Source organism: Gorilla gorilla, chromosome 6 (assembly GCF_029281585.2).
Source record: "Gorilla gorilla gorilla isolate KB3781 chromosome 6, NHGRI_mGorGor1-v2.1_pri, whole genome shotgun sequence".
Taxonomy (NCBI): Eukaryota; Metazoa; Chordata; class Mammalia; order Primates; family Hominidae; genus Gorilla; species Gorilla gorilla.
Genome location: NC_073230.2, coordinates 144,367,025 through 144,389,712, shown reverse-complemented (window position 1 = coordinate 144,389,712; position 22,688 = coordinate 144,367,025). Strand labels below are relative to the sequence as shown.

The following is a 22,688-nucleotide window of genomic DNA, read 5'->3' as shown; positions in this document are numbered from 1 at the left end:
GATTACAGGTGTGAGCCACTATGCCCAGCCATAAAATAAACTTTTAATTTAAGTCTTACAAGCATAAAGCAAAGAACACAATACATTTTCAAAGTTGAACTGATCTATATAACCTAGCTCAAGAAATAGGCATTACCAACACCCCTTAAGCCCTTTCATACCTCCTTCCAGTCACCCCTCCCATAACAGTAACCACTATCCCAACTTCTAACACCACAAATTAGTTTCGTCTGTTTGTGAACTTTGTGGAACCACACAGTACATATTCATTTGTATCTGACTTCGTTTGTTCAATATTATGTTTGCAAGATTCTTCCATATTGTTATGTGCAGTGGTAGATGATTCATACTCATTGCTGAATAATGTTTCATTATATAATGTTCCATTATATAAACAGACAGCAGTTTATCAATTCTGTGTTATCCAAATTATGTGTTTAAGGGTGGTTTCCAGTTATTTGCTGTTGTAAATAGTGTTGCTATGAATATTTGTGTACTTGTGCTTAAGTAAACGTATATATGTACATCCCCTGAAAGTGTACTTAGGAGGAGCATTGGTTGGGTCATAGAATGTGTATGTGTCCACCTTTAGTAAGCACTAATAAATACATTTCCAAAGCGGATCTTCCAGTTTAAACTCCCACCAGCAGTGTGTGTGAGCTCCAGTTATTTTACATTCTCACAAACGTTTTCTATCTTTTTTATTTTAGCCATCCTGGTGGTACATTTGTAGCATTTTAATGATGCTGTTGGGATGATTTAGAGTTAACTATAATTGTCCCTCCTCAACTTGTAGTTCTGTTTGACTTCCTTGGGCCATTTTTTCCCTATGCTTACCACATTAACTGGTGACTGGAGTTAAATATACTGATATAGACTTTGTCAGATATCATCATTTCCATGATTTTCATTTCACTGAATGTCATGCAAATCTTAATCTAACATAAAAGTTCAAGCAACAGACCATGTCCTAATGTGCCAGCATCACATTAGGAATTGGCTGCGTTCACAACGGTCCCTCCTCCTTGCCCATCCAGCTCAGCCAAGTGTACTCTGGGCCCAGTTTTATCAAGACAATAACATTAAATGTGTTCCAGTTTGGTAGAATCAACTCTGATGCCATCATCTCTCTTCTAAGACTGAAGACATATCTAAAAATATTGCTAAGAAATAATTTTACTAGCAACTTATTTTAAAGGCAAAGGGCAAAAGTAGCATCATTTGGTACAGCAGTATTTCTGGTGGCTCCAGTTCTTTCTGCTACCATCTTTTTTCCCCCCACTGGGATGCCTGAGCCCATTCCCTTGCTCCTATTAAAGGAGGAGTATTGGATTCCTTCTCTGTTATCCTTCAAATAGTGAGCAGCAAAAGTAACACCGTTAAACCTACTTCATGTGTCCTTCCCAAGGTACCTTCAAATGACTTAATAAGTATATTGTAACTGGGTCCTCTCCACTGGGTAGGGTGCATCTTGAAAATACCAGATTTATCAATACAACTCATAAATGCCTTCAGGGTTCCAACAAGTGAAATTAAATTAATTTGTATTATTCCTACTTTAGGGAACACAATCAAATCCCTAGTCCTGGAAAGATTTCCTTATCTCTCCATTTCTCAACCTATGCCTTAGATAATGCTCCGCTGTTGACTTGCTCTCGTGCTTCTCCTACCCTGGAAAGCCAGGCCTCTGTGTCTTTCTCACCAACATTTTGTTCCTTCAAGCACACATTGCAATTTTTTTCAAAATTGTGCTGCTTTGTAGAAGTGATGTGAAATATGAAGAGGTCATTTGAGATTGTATTTCTTGGTCTACTCTTGCCCCGTTCATGCTGTGAAAAGTGATCCTTGAGCTGTTGATGTGTAAGTTGATATCATGTTGGTGGGTGATCTGGGCTGCCAGTCTTTTTATAGTACTCTGGGTCAGATCTTTAGTTGCAGAATGGGCAAAGCTCAAACCAGAAACATTGTCAATACCAGTTTTTAAAAAGTCTTTAAATTTCCCTTGCTCTGCCATATGTCCAGGATAGGCAGCCTGCCAGCTCTGTGATGGGCCATAAACCCTCAAAGTATATTCCCCCACCAAAGGCACATGAGCCCATTGCTGTTGGCAATCTGGACCGTCCTGGGTGACACAAGTGGCAACAGATGGAGGTGGGGATTATGTTGTTTGTGAGCGTGTGTGTGCATGGCTTGTGGCCCAAGGTGTCATCTTGTGGACTCTAGTGACTACATTCAGAGACATACTTCCCTCTTTTTAAGACTAAGGGGCATCAATATGAACAACCAGTCTCTAAAATTTAACCATGAAGTCCTGTCCCATGAAAGGGAAGAAATGTAAATAGCATTTTCTGTGATTCACTTGCCAGATCAGTTAGTTTATTAACTATGGCCCAGGAATCCATGGAATTACATATGGTATAATTGCTGGTAGGATTTGCATGTGCACAGTTACCACGTCATACATACCTTGGTCCGTTGGCCCGACTTAGACTTGCCATACTTCTATCAGGGGCCTTCTGTTGGCTGGACAGAATGTTGCATTCTTCTAGTTCCAGCCTTTCCCAGTTAATTGAGTTCCACCTTCAGAAAGATGCCAACTAGTGCTTCTGAATTCAAAGATGTGTACAATGGGGCCCAAGTCTGTGTTGCTGGATTTAGATTATACTGTGAGGTTATGGCTGCCCTAGGGGATGGGGACTAAATCACTTGCTTGTGGATCTTATGTGTCTTTCCTGGGTAATTGTCTTTTCTTTTCCTGAATATGACTATTTCCCTGTAATCAACACGTTTTGTTTATCAGGCCGTTCCTCATTAGAATGTCTTTCTGACATCACTCAAGACATGATTGACATCTCTGATTTAGACTTATTTGCTTATTCATTAGTGGTCTAACCCCAAACAATGCCCAGTGGTGGACTGCTTGGTAATGGTCTTTCAAAGGCAGAGTGGTTGAGTAGCTGCCTTGGGCCACATCTGCACCAAAAGCCCCATGGCAGTGCTGGACACCTGTCTTTTGCAGGGTCAGTCCTCATTCAGCGTAGACTCCATCACCAACACTTCCCATAGCTCAGGAGCACTGTGCCTGTGAGGATGCAATAGACCAATCTGAGCCCTAACTTGTGAATTTCAGCTAGAACCTTCTGTTACTCTTCTCTACTTTCAACGACAGCCTTTTTGCATGTGCCTGTACTCTGACATATAGTCCAAAAGTACACCCAGATGTAACTAGACTCAATCGCCTCATCAAATTCCTGTCCTTCCTTTTTATCTCAGGGTGAACCCAGAGTTAACAAGGCATTTCAAGCTTTAAAGAACTGTTCCATGTAGCTCTAGACCAAGATATACCTAAGGCCTTCACCCGTCAAGCTGGTGGGGCCTGGAGTTTTGCCAGGTCGGTTGTCCAATCTCAGAGTGGTATGTGCTGCACTATCTTTTCCAAATCAAGAAGTTCTTCAGCGAAGTCTATTCATATCATATCATCAATAGAATGAATCACAGCACACATGCAGTTTGTGGGTTTGTGGGGTTTCCTGTTTTTGTTGCTTTTTGCTGTCCCCTGGGGAGCCTATACTTGGCTTTGGTAAATCCAAATTAAAACTGGGCATCTGCTCTGCTAGATTCCAGGGCAGGGTTTCCCTACACTCAGCCCCGCTGAGAACTACGATTCCTTATGTAAGAATCTGTTGCCTTCCTACTTCCCAAGAAATAAGATCTGACAAGTTAATTCGTCTTTACTCCTAGTTAAGCCCTTCTGCTGCTCAAATCCTTCCTGTATTTTAATGCAATGTCTGCCTCTATCACTGCAATGGAACAACTGAAAAAACTTCAGTATGGCTGGGTGTGTTGGCTCATGCCTATAATCCCAGCACTTTGGGAGGATGAGGCGGGCAGATCACCTGAGGTCAGGAGTTCGAGATTAGTCTGGCCAACATGATGAAACCCTATCTATACTAAAAATACAAAAATTAGCCAGGCGTGGTGGCGCACGCCTGTAGCCCCAGCTACTCGGGAGGCTGAGACACGAGAATCTCTGGAACCTGAGAGGCAAAGGTTGCAGTGAGATGAGATTGTGCCATTGTCGTCCAGCCTGGGCAACAGAGCAAGACTGTCTAAAAATGCAAAAACAGAAAACTTCAGTGCATTTAGAAGCAGTTGCCTTGTGTTTTGAGGACAGTGGACAACAGTTATGGAAAGGACTGTTCCTGGGGCCTGAACAGTATCAGTAGTGAGAGTGGATGTTTAGGGATTTGGGTCATGCTCTGCCAGCACTGAGGACTAGATTCCAAGTGACAGAGGCATTCTTATTTTCTTTAATACATTTGCTGTTTACTTTTGTGCTTGTGATATGTAGAGTCCTCTAAAGCAGTTTGCAAAATATGGCTCTTGGACCAAATCCAGCCTGTGACCTGTTTTCCTTTAATGGCCCATGAACTAAGAATGCTTTTAAAGGTTGTTTTACAAAAAGATCGTGCATCAGAAACTACATGTGGCCTACAAATTCTAAAATATTTACCATCTGGCCTTTTACGGAAAAAGTTTGCCAATCGTTGCTCTGAAACAGAGGGCCCAGGTCTGAGGGAGCCATCTTCACCCACACTGCCCCCAAGTGTCCAGCACAGTGTGTCACAAACCTAGGGTCTTATCTGTGGTATTTTAGCTCCCTCTGCTGGGCCAATGTTTTTCACCAGTGCTGAAAACACGAGAAAGTTCTTGCTAATTTCAACTTCATCTTATTAATTGATGATTGATTGGTTTTACTCACCGAGTCAGCCTATTGGAAGGGAAGATAGATTCCTCATGTTTCACTAAGTTATAATGATCCACACACATCTCAAGGCTTGAAACCACTGACGGTCAGCCGACCAATTATACAGCACAATACTAGCCACAGATGAAAGTGACAGCAATATGGAACCAACAGGATTATCATTACTCATTGGGATGCAAGAAGTAGTGGAGAGGGAAAAGTGAAAGATGATTCTGTTTTGCGGGAATGGTGGTTGCAGAAAAAGTAGAAAACCGTGGGAAGAAACGGCAAATTCAGTTTTCAACACCTTAGACCAATTTAAACGTCATCCTCCAGTATCATGGTAGTTTAAGCTAACATAGAACCCACAAACATTACCAACACCTGAAAATGCTGGATGAACTATTATTAAATCCAGAATCAAGTTCAAAACCAAGGGGGAAAACCTTACTTTCTAGACACAAAGATGGGAATTATAGCCAGGATCATGGGGCGTATGATGGTTGGGTAAAGAATCAGACCCAGCTATAGGACCGAAGGCTAGGAGCTTGGGTTGTAATGATCAGCTGGGATCTGGAAGAGCACCCACTTCAGTGACTGTGGGAAATAATAATGCTACCATTCCAGGGAATAAACAAGGAAACGTTTATTCTTCCTAGAGGTCTGTGGGAAGTGTTAGAATATGGAGTTGCATGAAAAATAAGGACTCCAACTCTACAAACGTGAACACATATGGGTGTGGTGGAAAGATTTGCAAGCTCAGAAATTAAAGCTAAAACTGGTCCTGTCAATAAAATACCTGTGGTTCTCACAGAAGAAAATGTACAATTATTCTTTAGGGATATTTCCACATTCTAAAGCACGTAAGACACAGGCAAAAAAAAGAATGTCCCTGAAGAAGAGTTTACAGACATAAATTTTGTCATTTCACACCAGGTAATAATGTATTATGAGAGAGAATCAGTAGAATCAAGAGCTAATAGAACAATTTAAAAGATAATAGTAAATCAATATGTTTAAAATAATTAAAGAGAGTAAAGAAGCAATAGAAACCATAATCTAGAAGATAAAATGAAACAAGAACAAGGAAATTTGAACATAGAACCAAATAGAAGTTTAGTAATAAAAACAAATAAGGTCACTGCAATTTAAAAATGCATTTAATGAGTTAAACAGCATTTAGACACAGCTAAAGAGATATTCATGAATTGAAAGATTATCTAAGGAAATAATCCAGAATGCAGCACTGAGAGATAAAAAGATGGGAAATGTGAAATAGAGGATGAGAAATATGAAACAGAAGTTAAGAAATGTGAAGCTAGACTGAGAAGTCCAGCATGTTTCTAATAGGAATTCCTGAAAGTGATAATGAGAAAATGGAAAAGTGATAGTATTAGAAGTGATATAATGGCTAATAATATTTTGAAACAGATAAATATGAATATTCAGATTTTAAAAGCACATGTAGTCCCAAGTGTAATAAACAATTAAGTCTACAATTAGATATATCATAATGAAACTGCAATACAAATACAAAGAGAAAAATCTTAATAAGAAAGAAAAAAATGCCTACAAAAGAATAGCAACTGGACAGTTAGCAGCCTTCTCACTAGCAACGGTAGAGGCTGGAAGACAATGGAATATTTTCAAAATGCTAAGAGAAAATATTATCATCCTAGAATTCTATCCCACTGTAGAACCCCACATCAGGCAACACTGATAGCAAAATAAAGACATTTTCAGGTAAACAAAGACTAAGAGTTTATCAGTCACAGACCCTTATTAAAATAATTATTAAAAGCTAAACTTCAGGAAAAAGGAAATGGAATCTCGAATGAAAGAGTGGTGGAAAAGAAGCTATAAGTGAGCAGAGGAACATATGGGTAGAAAACATAGGTGGGTTAGTCAGCTTGGGCTGCCACAACAAAATACTATAGCTGGGTGCGGTGCCTGTATATGTCTGTAGTCCCAGCTACTTCATAGGCTAAGGCCAGAAGATTGCTTGAGTCCAGGAGTTCGAGACCAGCCTGGGCAACATAGTGAGACCCTGTCTTTACAAAACAAAAACAAAAACCAACCATAGACTGGGTGGCTTGAACAACTGAAATTTATTTTTTCACAGTACTGGAGGCTGGAAGTCTGAGATCTGGATGCCAGCATGGTCAGCTTCTGAGGGGTGCTCCTTTCCTGGCTTGCAGATGGCCACCTTCTAGCTGTGTCCTCACAAAGACTTTCCTTGGTACATGCAGAGAGAGAGAGGAGAGAAGACAGAGAAAAATCTCTTCTCTTTATAAGGGTACTAAGCCCATCAAAGGGGCTTTTCCCTTATGTATTAGTCTGTTTTCATGCTGCTGATAAAGACATACCCAAGAATGGGTAATTTATAAAGAAAAAGAAGTTTAATGGAGCCACACAGTTCCAGGTGGCTGGGGAAGCCTCATAATCATGGCGGAAGGTGAACGGCATGTCTTACATGGCAGCAGACAAGAGAGAATGAGAGCTAAGTGAAAGGGGAAACCCCTTATAAAATCATCAGATCTTGTGAGACTTATTTACTACCATGAGAACAGTATGGGGGAAACCACCCCCATGATTCGGTTCTCCCACTAGGTCCCTCCCACAACATGTGAGAATTATAGAAGCTATAATTCAAGATGAGATTTGGGTGGGGACACAGCCAAACCATATCACTTTATGACCTCATCTAAACCTAGTTTCTTCCCAAAGGCTCCATCTTCAAACACCATCATATGAATTTTGAGGGAACACAAACGTTTACTTCACAGTACTAGGTAAATCCAAATAAGCACTAATTGTAGGAAAATATAATCAAAACAATAATGAGCAATGGCAGTGGAAAAATAAACAAATATTTGACAACAATAGCAGAATGGTGGTTGAAGTTCAAGTTTTCTAAGGTCATTGTACTATTTGATGGGAGACTAGACATTTTATTTACCCATGGGCAGTGTTAAGTGAACAATTCACATTAAAAAGTCGTGAGCAACTTCTAAAAGAATAAAATAACAAGTCGAACATCCAAACAGTAAAATAAAAAGGGGAAATAAAGCAAACTTAATCCGGCAGATAAGTTGGCAAATTGCAGCCCAGGAGCCAGATCTGGCCCGTCACCTCCTTTAGAGCAGACAGCCCACGACCAAGCATGGTTTTACATTTTAAGTGGTTAAAAAAATCAAAAGAAGAACATTTCATGACACATCAGAATTATCTGAAATTCAAATGTCAGTGTCTATAAGTGAAGTTTTATTGGAACACAGCTACACTCATTTCTTCACATCTTGTCTGGAAAAGTTGTGACAGAGCCCGTATGGGCATAAAGCTGAAAATATTCACTTTTTTGGTCCTTTACAGAAAAAGTTTGCATAGCCGGGCGTGGTGACTCACGCCTGCAATCCCAGCACTTTGGGAGGCCCAGGCGGGCAGATCACGAGGTCAGGAGTTCAAGATCAGCCTGACCAACATAGTGAAACCCCGTCTCTACTAAAAATAAAAAAAAAAATTAGCCGGGCATGGTGGCGCGCATCGGTCATCCCAGTTATTCAGGGGGCTGAGGCAGGAGAATCGCTTGAACCCGGGAGGCGGAGGTTGCAGTGAGCTGAGATCGTGCCACTGCGCTTCATCCTGGGTGACAGAGTGAGATTCCGTCAAAACAAACAAACAAACAAAACAAAACAAAACAAAGAAACCCAGAAAGTTTGCCGACCTCTGCAATAGACACTAGGAAAACAGAAAAATGCTGCAGCAAGATGTTCAATACACGACCGAGTGTGCTAGTGTTGGGAGCCGCCAACATCATCATCATTGTGACTACAATCAAGAATTAATTTCGAAGCCTATTTCCTGAAAAGCTTTGTTAAGCGAAAAAGTCCAACACGCAGTTGGAAATACAGACTGGAGGGAGGAGGGAAATCAGAGCTCTCCTCTCAGTTCCTTTGGGGTCCAGCTTTGCCCCTGCACTGCCTGGGAACCGCCTAGGGGTCACCAGATTTCACCATGGGCTGCAGCATCCGGAACTGTCACGGTGGCCTGGGCTGCGCCTAGGGGCTGCAGCCTCCGGGACTGTTACAGTGGCCTGGGCCGCACTGAGGCCCACAGTCCTGAGCACTTCTCCCCTTCGGTTGCAGGGTGCCATCACGGTCACTTCCTGTGTCCAGATGCTGGTGGGCTTCTCAGGCCTGACTGGCTTTCTCATGGGTTTCATCTGCTCCTTGGCCGTTGCTCCAACTAACTCCCCAGTGGCCCTGCCCCTCTTCGATTCTGCAGGCAATAATGCCGGGATCCAGTGGGGGATTTCTGCCATGTAAGTGCTCCCTGGGGAGGGAGTGCCATGTACGTTCTCTTTGGTGGAGAGTCACCCAGAAAGAATAATGGAGGGCCTGGATATTGGTAAACTCTTGTGGTTTACAAAGACTTTCATGAATGTTATCAAACCTTAAAAAGCATCAAAGTTGTTACCTATAATTCATCATGACTGCTCATTATTATTATCCTATTTGTATTCACAATGAGGCGGAGGTTTCAGTGAGGAGAGATTGCGCCACTGCGCTCCAGCCTGGGCAACAAGAACAAAACTCCATCTCAAAAAAAAAAAAAAAAAGAAAATAGAAAAGAAAGGAAAACAGATTCACAGGTGTTGGAAAAAGCTGAGTGTTGGGAGAAGCTGAGGCAGGGCTTGCATGTCTGACATAATGTAAAAGAGTCTTGGAACATGTCCAGGGTCCAGGGTCTAAAACCCCTTGTGGCCTTTGGAACACCAAGCTCTGTGCTAAATGGTGGAAGGCTACCCTGACACACCATAATCTAATCCTAGGGCATAAAGTCCCTCGTGGCTTGGATAGAATCCAGGGCTTGTGGCTCTAGAATGTGTCTAGACTTGCTGGCTCCTTGCTCTCCCAGGATCAATTGTATGTTGAGTTAAAAGAACCTGCTCTCCATTATCTCAAGTAGCAGAGCAAATGCTAAACCATCACAGCTGTAAATCATGGGCTTAATGCAATGTGCCCTTTCAACCTCCACATTCTCACCACCTGTTTCTTTGTTTCATTAACAATAAATAGCATGGGCTCCCAGAGCTCGGGGCCTTCACAGCTTCCACAATTGCGATAGCCCCTTGGTCCCACTTGTCTCTCTCAAACTGTCTTTTCTCAATCTTTTGACTCCGCCAGACTTTGTCGCCCTCATGACCTGGTGTTGGGTCTGATCACCCCAACAACAGGTTTGGGGAGAAGGGCGCGGGCCTCTGTAAGGGGCTATGATTTTGTCTTCCACATCTGGCCTTCTTTGCTTGTGGTGATTCCACAGGCAGAAATTCAATACTGGCCCTGGCAGAGCTCTTTGGTGGCTTTCTGAAGTGTAGTGGGGAGTTTCATTACCTCCAACCCAGCCCTGCATCTGAGCTCCAACCCTGAATATTCACGTGTGTCCCAACCATCCCTGCCTGATGTCCTAAGGGCACCTCACCCTCAGTGGCCTCTGTGAAGCTCAGCCCATGCCCCCTTCCTGACTTCTGCGATCCTTGTCTTACTGGGCCCACCCAGGCACCCACATTATCTGTAGCTTCTTGCTGTTCCACACCCTCACTGGTGGGTTCTATTTTCTCAACACCCCCACTTGCTTCCTGTCCTCTTTTCTCCATTTCCAGGCCCATGGCTTCATCATTGCACTTGGACGTGCAGTGACCTCTTACATTCTTTCTTTCCAGAATCTTGCCCATGTCATTCTACTACCTGGCTACCCAAGGATCTTTCTAGAACCTAATTCTGATGAGATTAGTCTCTGCTTAAAATCTCTTCATGGCTCTCCATTTTTTCACAGGAAAGCTCCATAAGGTCAGCAGGAATTCTTCAGGATGGAGCTTTCTAAGGTGACATGGAAATGATGGTGTCTAATCACATTGCTTTCCACATATCTCAGTGGACCTCTGCAGTTCCCAGCACAAGTCCTGTGAGCTTTGGAACAATACAGACCCTCCCTGCTGCCCACACTCCACCTTGCATTTCCTTTTTTCTTTTTTTATTATTATTTTTTTTGAGATGGAATTTCCCTCTGTTCCCCAGGCTAGAGTGCAGTGGCACGATCCTGGCTCACTGCAACTTCCGTCCCCCAGATTCAAGTGATTCTCCTGCCTCAGCCTCCTGAGTAGCTGGGATTACAGGTGTCCACCACCACGCCTGGATGATTTTTGTATTTTTAGTAGAGATGGGGTTTCACCATGTTGTCCAGGCTGGTCTCAAACTCCTGACCTCAGGTGATCCACCCACCTCAGCCTCCCAAAGAGCTGGGATTACAGGTGTGAGCCACCGTGCCCCCCTTGCATTTTCTTATAGCTCCATCAGTGGTTCTGACATGCAGCTTGGTAGCATCGTGTCTTTCTATTATCAGATCTGCCCACCTCTGTCCTCCTGCATGCCTCTGGCACACAGCTATAGTTGATATCTGTGAGCAAATAGCTGAGCCAGCATCTACCCCAAAAGCAGATTCTACATTCTGTGACATCATGGACTCTTTGATACTTGTCCAAGGTTTCAAAGCCTTTAGCGCAGGCGAGGGGAACGTTTTCCACAGAAGGACCACCGAACCACGCTGAAACATAGCTGGAGAGGAACAGATAAGTATAAAGCAGAAAATATTTTTTTTCCTACTAAAGGGAGTGCATTTCATGCAGAACATAAAACTATATTCAATATACAGAACAAACATTTATTTGATGCATTATCTCTAAAATAAGGCCCTTAAAGGAGAGGAAAGAAAGAAAGATACATAGACACAGCAGGCTACGAATCAATTAGAAGTCTTAGATTAACCCTGAAAGAGGCACCAGGGCAAAGACCACTTCATTTATGGAATCACACCTCCCCCTCGTGGCCTTTTAAGGTATTGCTTCGTGTTGCATCTTCGCAAGGATGAGCTCTGGCCATTTGGTTCTCCATGTGAGTAGGGGGACGTCAGGCCCAAGACCAGAGATCTCCTGCCACTTCTCTAGGGTACCACAGCTCCCTGCCCAAAAGTCAGTTCTGAGGCCAGAAGAGGCCCAGGGCTGCACAAGTGGAATTGGCGGGTGACTGCAGTCTTTATGAGACCATCCGCAGATCCAAAGGGCGTTGGTTGATCCTCACAAATTGTTCCCATAGTTAATTGTTAGGATTGTAAACAAAACAAAACAAAATGTTCTTTTGATGTGGTGAGAATTTTTTTTTTCTTTTAATCTGAGATGGAGTCTCACTTTTGCCGCCCAGGTGGGAGTACAGTGGTGCTATCTTGGCTCACTGCAATCTCTGCCTCTTGGGTTGAAGCGATTCTCCTGCCTCAGCCTCCAAGTAGCTGGGAATACAGGTGTGCGCCACCACACCTAGCTAATTTTTGTATTTTTAGTAGAGATGGGGTTTCACCATGTTGGCCAGGCTGGTCTCGAACTCCTGAGCTCAGGCAATCTGCCTGCCTTGGCCTCCCAAAGTGCTGGGATTATAGGATTGAGTCACCTTGCCCGGCTTAGAGTGTTTTTTTTTTTTTTAATTTAATTGCCATAAAAGACATATAATATAAAATTTACCGTCATAACCGTGTTAAAGTGTACAGCTCAGTACTGTCAAGTATGTTCACATTGTTGTACAACAGATCTCCAGGACTTTTTCATCTCACAAAGTTGAAACTGTATTAGAATGTCTTTGCAGGGGTCCCCAACTCCTAGGCTGCAGAGCAGTACTGGTCTGTGGCCTGTTAGAAACTGGGCTGCACAGCAGAAGGTGAGCGGTGGGTAAGCCAGCATGACCTCCTGAGCTCCACCTCCTGTCAGATCAGTGGCAGCATTTGATTCTCATAGGAGCGTGAACCCTTTTGTGAACTGCACGTGCAAGGGATCTAGGTTACCTGCTCCTTATGAGAATCTAATGCCTGATGATCTGAGGTGGAACAGTTTCATCCTGAAACCATCCCCCACCCCAACCAGTCTGTGGAAAAATTGTCTTCCATGAAACCTGTCCCTGCCAAAAAGGTTGGGGTCCACTGTTTTAAATGCTGGGAGTAGACACAAATGAATGAGAAACAGATTCAAGAACTATCTAAATCATCTACTGTGGCCGGGCACTGTGGCTTACACCTGTAATCCCAGCATTTTGGGAGGCTGAGGCAGGAGGATTGCTTGAGGGTGAGCCCAGGAGTTCAAGACCAGCATGAGACCTTATCTCTACAATTTTTGTTTTTAATTAGCCAGGCATGGTGGCACATGCCTATAGTCCCAGCTACTCAGGAGGCTTAGGCAGGAGGATCACTTGAGCACTGGAGGTAGAGGCTGCAGTGAGCCATGATCATGTCTCTGCACTCCAGCCTGGATGACAGAGTGAGATCTTGCCTCAAAAAAAAAAAAAATCATCCATTGACAATAGAGTCATGATAAGATATTCAAACAAGAACATGTACAAATAGCCCTAACTTCGGAGAATGATACCAAGTGTCTTCAAGTCAGGAGTCTTTTTTTAAGACTTAAAATTTTAGAGCCACTGCACTCCAGCCTGGGCAACAGAGTGGGACTCCATCTCAAAATAAATAAGTAAACAATAATAATAATAATGAAACATTTTACAGAGGGAGCTTTAGAAATGCAAATCTCATTATGTCACTAACTTGCTTAAAACTCCTCTACCAAGGATTTCTCTCATCTTTGGATTTTTTATTTTTAATACGCATAACATAAAACTTACCATCTTAACCATGTCTGAGTGTACAGTTGGGAAGTGTTAAGTACATGTATATTGTTATGCAACCATCATTTAGAACTCTGTCCCCACTAAACAACGAGTTCCCATTTCTCCCTCCTCTGGCTTCTAGCAACCACCATTCTCCTTTTGGTGAATTTAACTACTATGGGTACCTCATATGAGTAGAACCATACAGGATTTGTCTTTTTGTGCCTGGCTCATTTCACTCAGCATAATGTCTTCAAGGTTCATCCATGCTGTAATGTGTACTAGAATTTCCCTCCTTTTTCTAGGCCGAATAATATTCCATGGTAGGAGTATGCCATGTTTTGCTTATGCCTTCCCTTTGGATTTTATTCTGACTCTTTTCCATGGCCCCCAAGGCCCTGCAGGACATCCCATCTCCTCCCCCTCTCCCTGTTTCACTGGGCCCCAGGCACAATGATTTTCCTTTTGCTCTCAAACCACCCAAGCTCCTCTCACCACAGAGTCTGCATTTGCTGTTTCCTCTCTAGAATTCTCTTCTACCAAATCTTCATGTCCGTGACTCCTTCTCTTCCTTTGGGTCTCAGCCAAACTCTCACCTCCTGGGCAGGCCTTTTCTGATTGCCCTCCAAAGAGCCTCCCCTCCCAGCCACCCCCTGCCCTGTGACTTCATTATGGAAGACCAATTGCTATCAGAAATTGTCTTCCTTCTTTATTAGCTTGGCTGTTTGGTATCTGCCTCTTCCGAAGATAATAGTAGCTCCATTGACAAAGTCACAGGCAACATGGATATGGAATAGATATGGTGTAAATCAAGCACCCTGTCTGTGAACTCATGATGCTGTTTACAAAACCCGGGGGGCTGGGTGCAGTGGCTCATGCCTGTAATCGCAGCACTTTGGGAGGCTGAGGTGGGCTGATCACGTGCGACCAGGAGTTCGAGACCAGCCTGGCCAACATGGTGAAACCCCATCTCTACTAAAAATACAAAAATTAGCCGGGCATGGTGGCACGTGACTGTAATCCCAGGTACTCGGGAGGCTAAGGCATGAGTATCCCTTGAACCTGGGTGGTGGAGGTTGCAGTGAGCCAAGATGGTACCACTGCACTCCAGCCTGGGTGACAGATCAAGACTCTATCTCTGGAAAAGAAAAGAAAAGAAAAAAAAAACAAACCTCAGGGTACTAATTGCCAGGCTGGACACAGGAGACCTGGTGTTATGCAAGCGTGACTACCCTGTGGCCTTGGGCCCCTTGCTCCCTCTCTTTGGGCTTTGATTTTCTCTTCTGTAAAATGAGAGGTTTGAACAAGGCACCCTCCAGGTTTCCGTCCTGCCCTGGCCCTCTATGATATATTAAACGTGTGCGTATCAGGTGCATATGGCCACAGGAGTGTTGTGGTCAAGGTGCAGCTATAGGAGGCAAAATGAGCGAGATTCCTGTCTTTGGGGAATAGATCTGGTGGGGAAATAGAAACACATGATCTGAGTGGATAGCAGCATGAGCCACCTGCAGAGATGTAGCATCATACAAGAGAACTTTACACCTCTATCCCTTGCAAAAAACCTCTGCCCTTTATTGAGCACCGACTATGCTCAGTGCTTACTATTGTAAGCACTTCACCTACATGACATGACTTAGCCTTGTGAAGTAGGTCTTATTAATCCCCTGTGGCTCACATGGAGGCTGACATTTGGAGAGATTAGGTAACGCACCCGAAATCACAGAGCTAGTTAGAGGCGGAGCTGGGATTGGCTTTCAAACCTCCATTCTGAAGCGCTGGGCCACTCTTCCTTGGTGAGCTTTCCCTGGGCTTGCTGTCCAGGCTTCCTAGGGGGGAAGAATCAGAGCCAGGACTTGAAGACATGAGAGCAGACAGAAGTGATGAGGTGAGGGCACAGGCCGTGTGCCCAGCGTACACCTTCATCCTTTCCCAAGCCCCATTTGGGAGCAGAGGGAGTGGTATGGGATGAGGTGGTGCTGCTCCCGCAGTGGGCAGAGGCCTTCGGGGGCGCCTGGCCTGGCTGGTGCTCCTCACTCTCTGTCCCTGGCTGCTGCAGGTGGGGAGCAGGGCAGTGATTGTCACCGTGGGCTGTGTGCTTCTCCTGATGGGTGCATTTGGGAAGATCAGGGCTGCGTTTGCCACCATCCCCACCCCGTGATCAGAGGCATGTCCCCACCCCCGTGATCGGAGGCATGACCCTGTTTGGGGTCATCACTGCTGTGGGGATCTCCAATCTGCAGGTGAGGTGAGCGAGGTGCTCTTGGGAAGGCAGCAGCAGTGCCTCTCCTGAGAGGAGCTGGTGGGACTGAGATGGATGGGACTGAGATGGATGGGGCTGGGGCAGGGGAGGAGGAGAAGTAAGTCCTGGGTCCCAGAAAACACACTGGCCCCTAAATGGAGCAAAGAAACAGCCAGAAGCATCCAGACCTCTGCAAACCAGCAGTGAAAGTGCTGATGGCCCCGCCTGCCTCTAGGTCCTGTCTCCCGCAGTATGTGGACATGAACTCGTCCAGGAGCCTCTTCGCCTTTGGCTTCTCCATCTACTGTGGGCTCACCATTCCCAACCGGGTGAGCAAAAACCCCGAGATGCTCCAGACAGGTGACTGTTCCCTGCCCTCTTGACTGTCTCTGCTCCAGGGGCAGAGCCAGCGCGGCCCCTGGTCCCCATGGATATGTCGCTTTTGTCTCCACTCCAGGGGTTCTCCAGCTGGACCAGGTTGTTCAGATGCTGCTGACCATGGGCATGTTCGTCGGTGGATTTCTGGGTTTTCTTCTAGACAACACCATCCCTGGTAGGACTCACCTCGCTCCTGAGGTAGGGCAGGGTAGGGCAGGCCTGAGGTAGGGCAGGGGTAAACATGGGGCCGCTGGCTCTAAGGTGACAGGACCGGCTCTCTTCTCTAAAGAGGCAGAGGGTCCTGCTGGCCTCTCCATCCCCTCCCCCTCTGGGCCCACTCCACCAGGCTGGTGTTCGGGAGCAGTAAGGGGCACCCCCACTCCTTCTGCCCCTCCTCTACATCCCTGCCGCTCCAGCCTCATCCAGCTCAGGGAACTGTGGCCCAGTGTTGTCTACCCAAGCAGGAGGAAAGCTGAACACATAGCCAGCAGTCCTCTGTGGTGTCACCACACACTGCTGTCCCCTGCTCTGTCCACACATGTCCCTTGGCCCTGCCTTCCCACTGCTCTTCAGCCTCCCCTTCAGGAGTCATGGGGTGGGGACTGAAGAGCCCTTCCAGGTAGACAAGGGGGTAGTGGGCCAAGGAGGCTAAGTCCAGGTGTGGCAGGACTGGATGTAGCCTGCTCAGACTCTAGACTACTTGTCTACCAGAGTAGACTGCAGGCTGCTGGGAAGTTGAGCTCACCATTGCTTTGGGCTTCTCCAGAATCTTCCATTGTTTCTGTAGGGGACTCAATCTGGATTTCTTTTTTTTTTTTTTTTTGAGACAGGGTCTCACTCTGTCACCCAGGTTGGGGTGCAGTGATATGACCACAGCTCACTGCAGCCTCAGCCTCCCAGGCTCACTGACTAATTTTTGATGGACTCTGGGTCCTACTAGCAGGAAAAAATATCCATGCCCTCCTTCAACACCTCCTCTCCCACCAAGAGCTCTCTCCTGGCTTGGCCAAACCCTCTCCTCGGGGAAAAAGAGGGGGAGACATGTTGCTGTGGGGATGGGGGAAGGGGGAACATCTGCGATTGTTCCAGGAGCCCCTTCTAGCAGGGGCTCCTCTGCCCTCCATATTGGCCATCCACCCATTGCTGCTTGGCATTGGGTGGGGAAGTCAGTCCCTGTAACCTACTTTCCAAGGCTTGGTGATTTTCCGTCTCCCATCAGAATGGGCGGGAAGGGTGTGTGTGCTCGGAGAGGGGCAAGTGCGTGTATTCTTGTGTGTTAGAAGTGGGGGCCCACCAAGTGCAATGTCTGTAACTAAGCGGATCTAAAAGCTGCGCATCCCGGCTCTCGGGGAGGGAACACATCAGGAGTGCGGACCCCATGGAGATGGGTGTGTATGGGGAGGCAGGGCTATGAAGGGCACAGATGCTCTCACTGTGGTCTCAGACTTCTTCCTTTCCCTCCAGAGCTCCTTCAATAAAACCTTCAAATAGCCTTTCATGCCGAGTGACCTTGGAAATGGGAGGGGTCACCAGGTGGGGAGGAGGGGCTTACGACCTGGCTTTGGGATATGCTATGGGAGCATTTCTCCAGGTGGGAAAGTAAATCAGCGGGATTTCTTAAGGGAGACGTCCTGAGACCGTGAGCCAGAGTTGGGAACGCACAGTGAGATCCACGTGACGCCAGATTCCCTTCAGTTCTGCAGGATGGTGGTAACAGGAGCCAAAGGGGAGGAATTGACAGGGAAGAGGGAGATGACTTCGGCATGTGCAGTTTCAAGCACACACATGCAGGGATGTTTATTCCGACCCTCTGTGTTGGGTGATGGGTTCAGAGTGGCCAACCCTGAAGACCAGTCCTGGGGTGCATTGGACCAATGCCCTGATGTCCCCACCACTGACTGTCAGGCACCTCAGTGAGAAGGGCAGACGTTTTTTGTCTCCTGGAACAATTCTAGTTGCTGTCCCTCTGGAGACAGTGGACCCAGGAGGAAGGAGGAGTGTCACCGAGCATGAGGAATTTCAGTCTTTAAGGGGGCGAGAAGTGAAGCAGGGGAAGGAGTGTGATACAGCTGAATTCTAGAATATGATGGAGCAGAGTGATAATAATACTTCTAAGAACAATCCTGAATGATGCCCAGTGAGTGAATTTGCCCAGCGAGTCGTAGATCCTGGAATATTATAGGAGTAGTCATGCCTGCGTGCTTGGGAGTTGAGTGAGAAGTAAATAAAAGGAAACAGGAGCATGACAGATAATATTCCCAAAGATGATCCAGGCTGAAAATACCTTTAAAAACTTTGACTCACAGATGGATCCTAAAGGGAAGGGAGGATCTTGCAGGTCCTTGAAGCCTGGCATCCCTGTGACCTGGCAGGCTCTTGTAGAGTGCTGTACCTGCGGCACCCCCAGCTCTGCCCCAGCACAGCCATCAGAAGATGGTCACAGCCTCTAAATTCTCTGCTGAGCCACACAAGAGATCTCTGCGTAATTAGTCAGAGTCCTTTTGGCTGCAAATGAGAAAAGTTTAACTAAAAAAATGGGAAGTGGGTGGGATTTATTGGTTCTTGCAGCTGGGAAGGAAGGAAACTGGGAGAGGTAGAAGAACTAGGGCCTGAAGGATGAGAACCTAGGCTTCTCTCCTGCCTGTCTCTCTCTGCCTCCCTTTGCTGCTTCTCCTTGCTTGCTGACCTCATCCTCTCCTGCTGCAGCTGAGGATGATGCCCTCCTAGCCTTCCACTGTCATTGCAAAGGCAAAAGAAAAACACAGCCTTCCATTGGCTCTACCAGAAACATCCCAGGGAGGACAATGGTAGGTCAGAGTATTCTATGCAAGGAAGTTTTGTAAGTGCCGGGCTTGAAGACTTTATCTTTCTTGTCCCTGTCATCATTTCCTATGGCTGCTGTAACAAATGACCACAAACTGCGTGTCTTGAAAGAGTACAAATGTATACATTCCTGGAAGAAATGCAGCTCAGAGGTCTAAAGTGAGTCTTACAGGGGCACCAAGGTGTGGGCAGGGCTGCTTCCTCCTGGAGGTTGTAGGGGACAATCCATTTCCCAGACTTTTCCAGTGTCTAGAGTCTAGAAGGGGCCCACATTCCTTGGCTTGTGGCCCCTTCCCCATCTTAAAAGCACAATACTCCCACCTCTGCTTCCCTTGTCCCATCTTCTGTTTCCTTTGACCTGTATGCCTCTCTTTTATAAGGACACTTTGATTACATTTGGAACCCACACAGTTAACTTAGGATAATCGCCCCATCTCAAGATCCTTAATGTAGTTATTAATATATCTGCAAAAGTCCCTTTGCCATAGAAGGGACTTTGCCATAGAAGGTGACATTCACAGGTTTTGGTGTTTAGGACATAAATATCTCTGGGGGCCATTATTCAGCCTACTACAGTCCTTAATTAAAAATCTTATACAGGGCAAGGCACTGTGGCTCATGCCTGTAATCCCAGCACTTTGGGAAGCCATGGCAGGAAGATTGCTTGAGCTCAGGAGTTGGAGAGAAGTCCTGCCAACCTAGCAAGACCTCATCTCTACAAAGAATACAAAAATTAGCCGGGCATAGTGGTGTGTACTTGTAATCCCAGCTACTCAGGACACTGAGGCGGGAGGATCGCTTGAGCCCAGGAGGTCAAGGTTGCAGTGAGCCATGGTCATACCACTGCACTCCAGCCTGGGTGACAGAGCAAGACCTTACCTCAAAAATAAAAATAAAAATAAAAATAAAAAATCCTATACAGTAGCCTCCCCTTATTCTTAGTTTCTCATTCCCTGGTTTAAGTTACCTGCAGTCAACTGAGATACAAAAATATTAAATACAAAATGCCAGAAATAAATAATACGTAAGTTTTAAATTGATTAGCCTGATGAAATCTCTCACCATCCTGTTCTTTCCCACCCAAGACTCAAATCATTTCTTGGTCTAGCATCTCCATGCTGTGTAGGATGCCCGCCCCCTTAGTAGCTGTCTTGGTGATCAGATTGACCGTCGAGGCACTGCAGTGCTTGTCCTCAGGTAACCCTTGAAAATATTATGATATTGTTATAATTGTTGCATTTTATTGCTGGGTATTTTGTTATTAGGGATGCCTAATTCATAAACTTTGTCATAGGTATGTATGTATAGGAAAAAACATAGTCTATATAGGGGTTTGGTACTATCCTTGATTTCAGGCATCTGCTGGGGGTCTTGGAATGTGGTCCCCAAGGATAAGGGGGAACTACTGTATTGGTTACTGTCTTAGTCTGTTTGGGCTGCTATAATAAAATACACTAAAAACTGAGTGGCTTAACAGAAATTTATTTCTTATGGTTCTGGAGGCTGTGAAGTCCAAGATCAAGGAAGGCACTGAGAGATCTGGTGAGAGTCTACTTCCTCACAGATTGCCACCTTCTCATTGTAACCTCACAAGGTGAGGGGGAGGAGGATCACTCTGGGGCCTTGATTGTAAGGGCACTAATTCCATTCACGTGGGCTCTGCCCATGACCTAATCACCTCTCAAAGACCCCCACCTCCTAATACCATCACAGTCAGGATTTTAACATACAAATTTTGGGTGGACACAAATATTCAGATCATAGCATTTCCTTTATAGTATGGCAGCTCTTCCTTAAGAAAACAAGCCTGAAGATTTTCTACACTTTGGGAAATTGGTGGGCACAGAGATCAAAGCCTGGTTACATGGTCACTTTCACACTTTTATTCATTTACTATTTTTTTAAATAGAGAGATGGGGTCTTGCTATGTTGCCTAGGCTGGTCTCCAACTCCTGGGATCAAGCTACGCTCCTTCCCCTCCTAAAGTGTTGGGATTACAGGCATGAGCCACCATGCCCAGCCTTCAAAAAAAATTTTTTTTTTAAATTTTAACTTCACATTTTTAAACACACTGCCCAGAGTCCACAGTATTCTTGCTTTTATGGAAGATATCTTCCTTATGTATACCCTTAGTTGACGAAAAGTCATGTATTTTTTTTCACTGCTTGCTAGTGAAGTTTCTAAACAAATTCTGCTCTTTTGAAGAAGTTTTTCTTTCCTATTTTATGTTGATTACATAATGTATCCAATTTGTTCTTAGGAGACATTTTGCAGTCTTAGCCCATGCAAAAATTGACAATTATTTTTATGTAATCTGTGGTAAGCCATTCCTCTACACATTTTTCTTTTTGTTATATAGTTAGATAACATATTTATGTGAAATGTAACCTTTGCAAAACTCTACTGGAAGCTGACTAACAAAACTAGTACTTTACTTCAGGATAGTGAGGAATGGGGAAGAACTTTAATTCCAGATCCTACAGGACATCTCTACTGTGCTTTTGCTTTGAACCTCACACCATTGGATTTTCTACCTATGCACCTTTTTGTTGTTGGCATCTACAGACCAACCCTCCTTCTCTGAGGATGTTAGTGTGTTGGTCACTGTTCCTGTCTCCAAAATTCCTGTCTTCATAGTTGGAGACTTCATATCCACAGAGCTCATCCTTCCCACACCTTGGCCTCTAGTTCCTTGAGCTCCATGATCTGGCCCTTTTGATAGCAGCAGGAGGCAGACAAATTCCTAGACAGACAGGGGCAGATCCCTGGTGAAGCCCGACCTTCAAACCAAAGACAGCTTAAAGCCTGAAAACCAGGCCTCCAGTTCCAGGTAGAGTCTATGAGCCAGAGTGAGAACTTCCTTGTTTAAGCCTGAAAACTGGGCTGCCAGTTCCAGGTAGAGTCCACAACCTGGAGTGAGAACTTCCTTGTTACTTTTTTTTTTTTTTTTGAGACAGAATCTTGCTCTGTAGTCCAGTCTGGAGCGCAGTGGTGTGATCTCGGCTCATTGCAACCTCTGCCTCCTGGATTCAAGCAATTCTCCCCTCAGCCTCCCAAGTAGCTGGGACTATAGGTGTATGCCACCACACCCGGCTAATTTTTGTATTTTTGGTAGAGACAGCTATGTCACTATGTTGACCAGGCTGGTCTCAAACTCCTGACCTCAGGTGATCCGCCTGCCTCGGCCTCCCAAAGTGCTGGGATTACAGGCATGAGGCACCATGCCTAGCCCCTCGTTACCTTTTAGCCAATCCAATGGTGATTTTTCCAGGCCCGCCCATACACCAGTCAGCACACATTCCCCCATTCTGAGCCCATAAAAACCCCAGACTCAGCCACACACTGGGACTACCTGCCTTTGGGTAGGGTCTACTCACTTTTGGTCCTCTCTCCTGTCAAGAGCTGTGCTGTCACTCAATAAAACTCTTCTCTGCCTTGCTCACTCTCTGGTTGTCCGCATAACCTTATTTTTCTTGGACGCAGAACAAGAACCCAGAGCCCACCAAAGGACCGGTGTGAAAGGAGCTGTAGCACTGTATCCATCCCAACCTCCACTGGCACTGGATGGCTGCCCCACATGACAGGAAGTGTTGGTGTGACCAGACCAGCAGCCCAGGAGCCATGGGCTAGAGTGGGGCATTGGGACCAAATGAGCGGTAACATGAACAAGCTGAAACACATTCCTGGTCAGCCTGCCAAGCTGTGGGCAGTGACACGCTCTTATTTGCCAGACTACAAGAGAAGAGCTGTGACCCTTCTGGGGGCCCATACCTCGCGGCTCCCCAAGCCAGAGCTGTGA

General features: G+C 45.4%; 1 pseudogene; it reads left to right on the top strand.

The window, feature by feature from the left end:
- The window catches only part of LOC109027631 (solute carrier family 23 member 1-like), a 47,839-nt pseudogene extending 25,151 nt beyond the window's left edge, over positions 1–22,688 (top strand).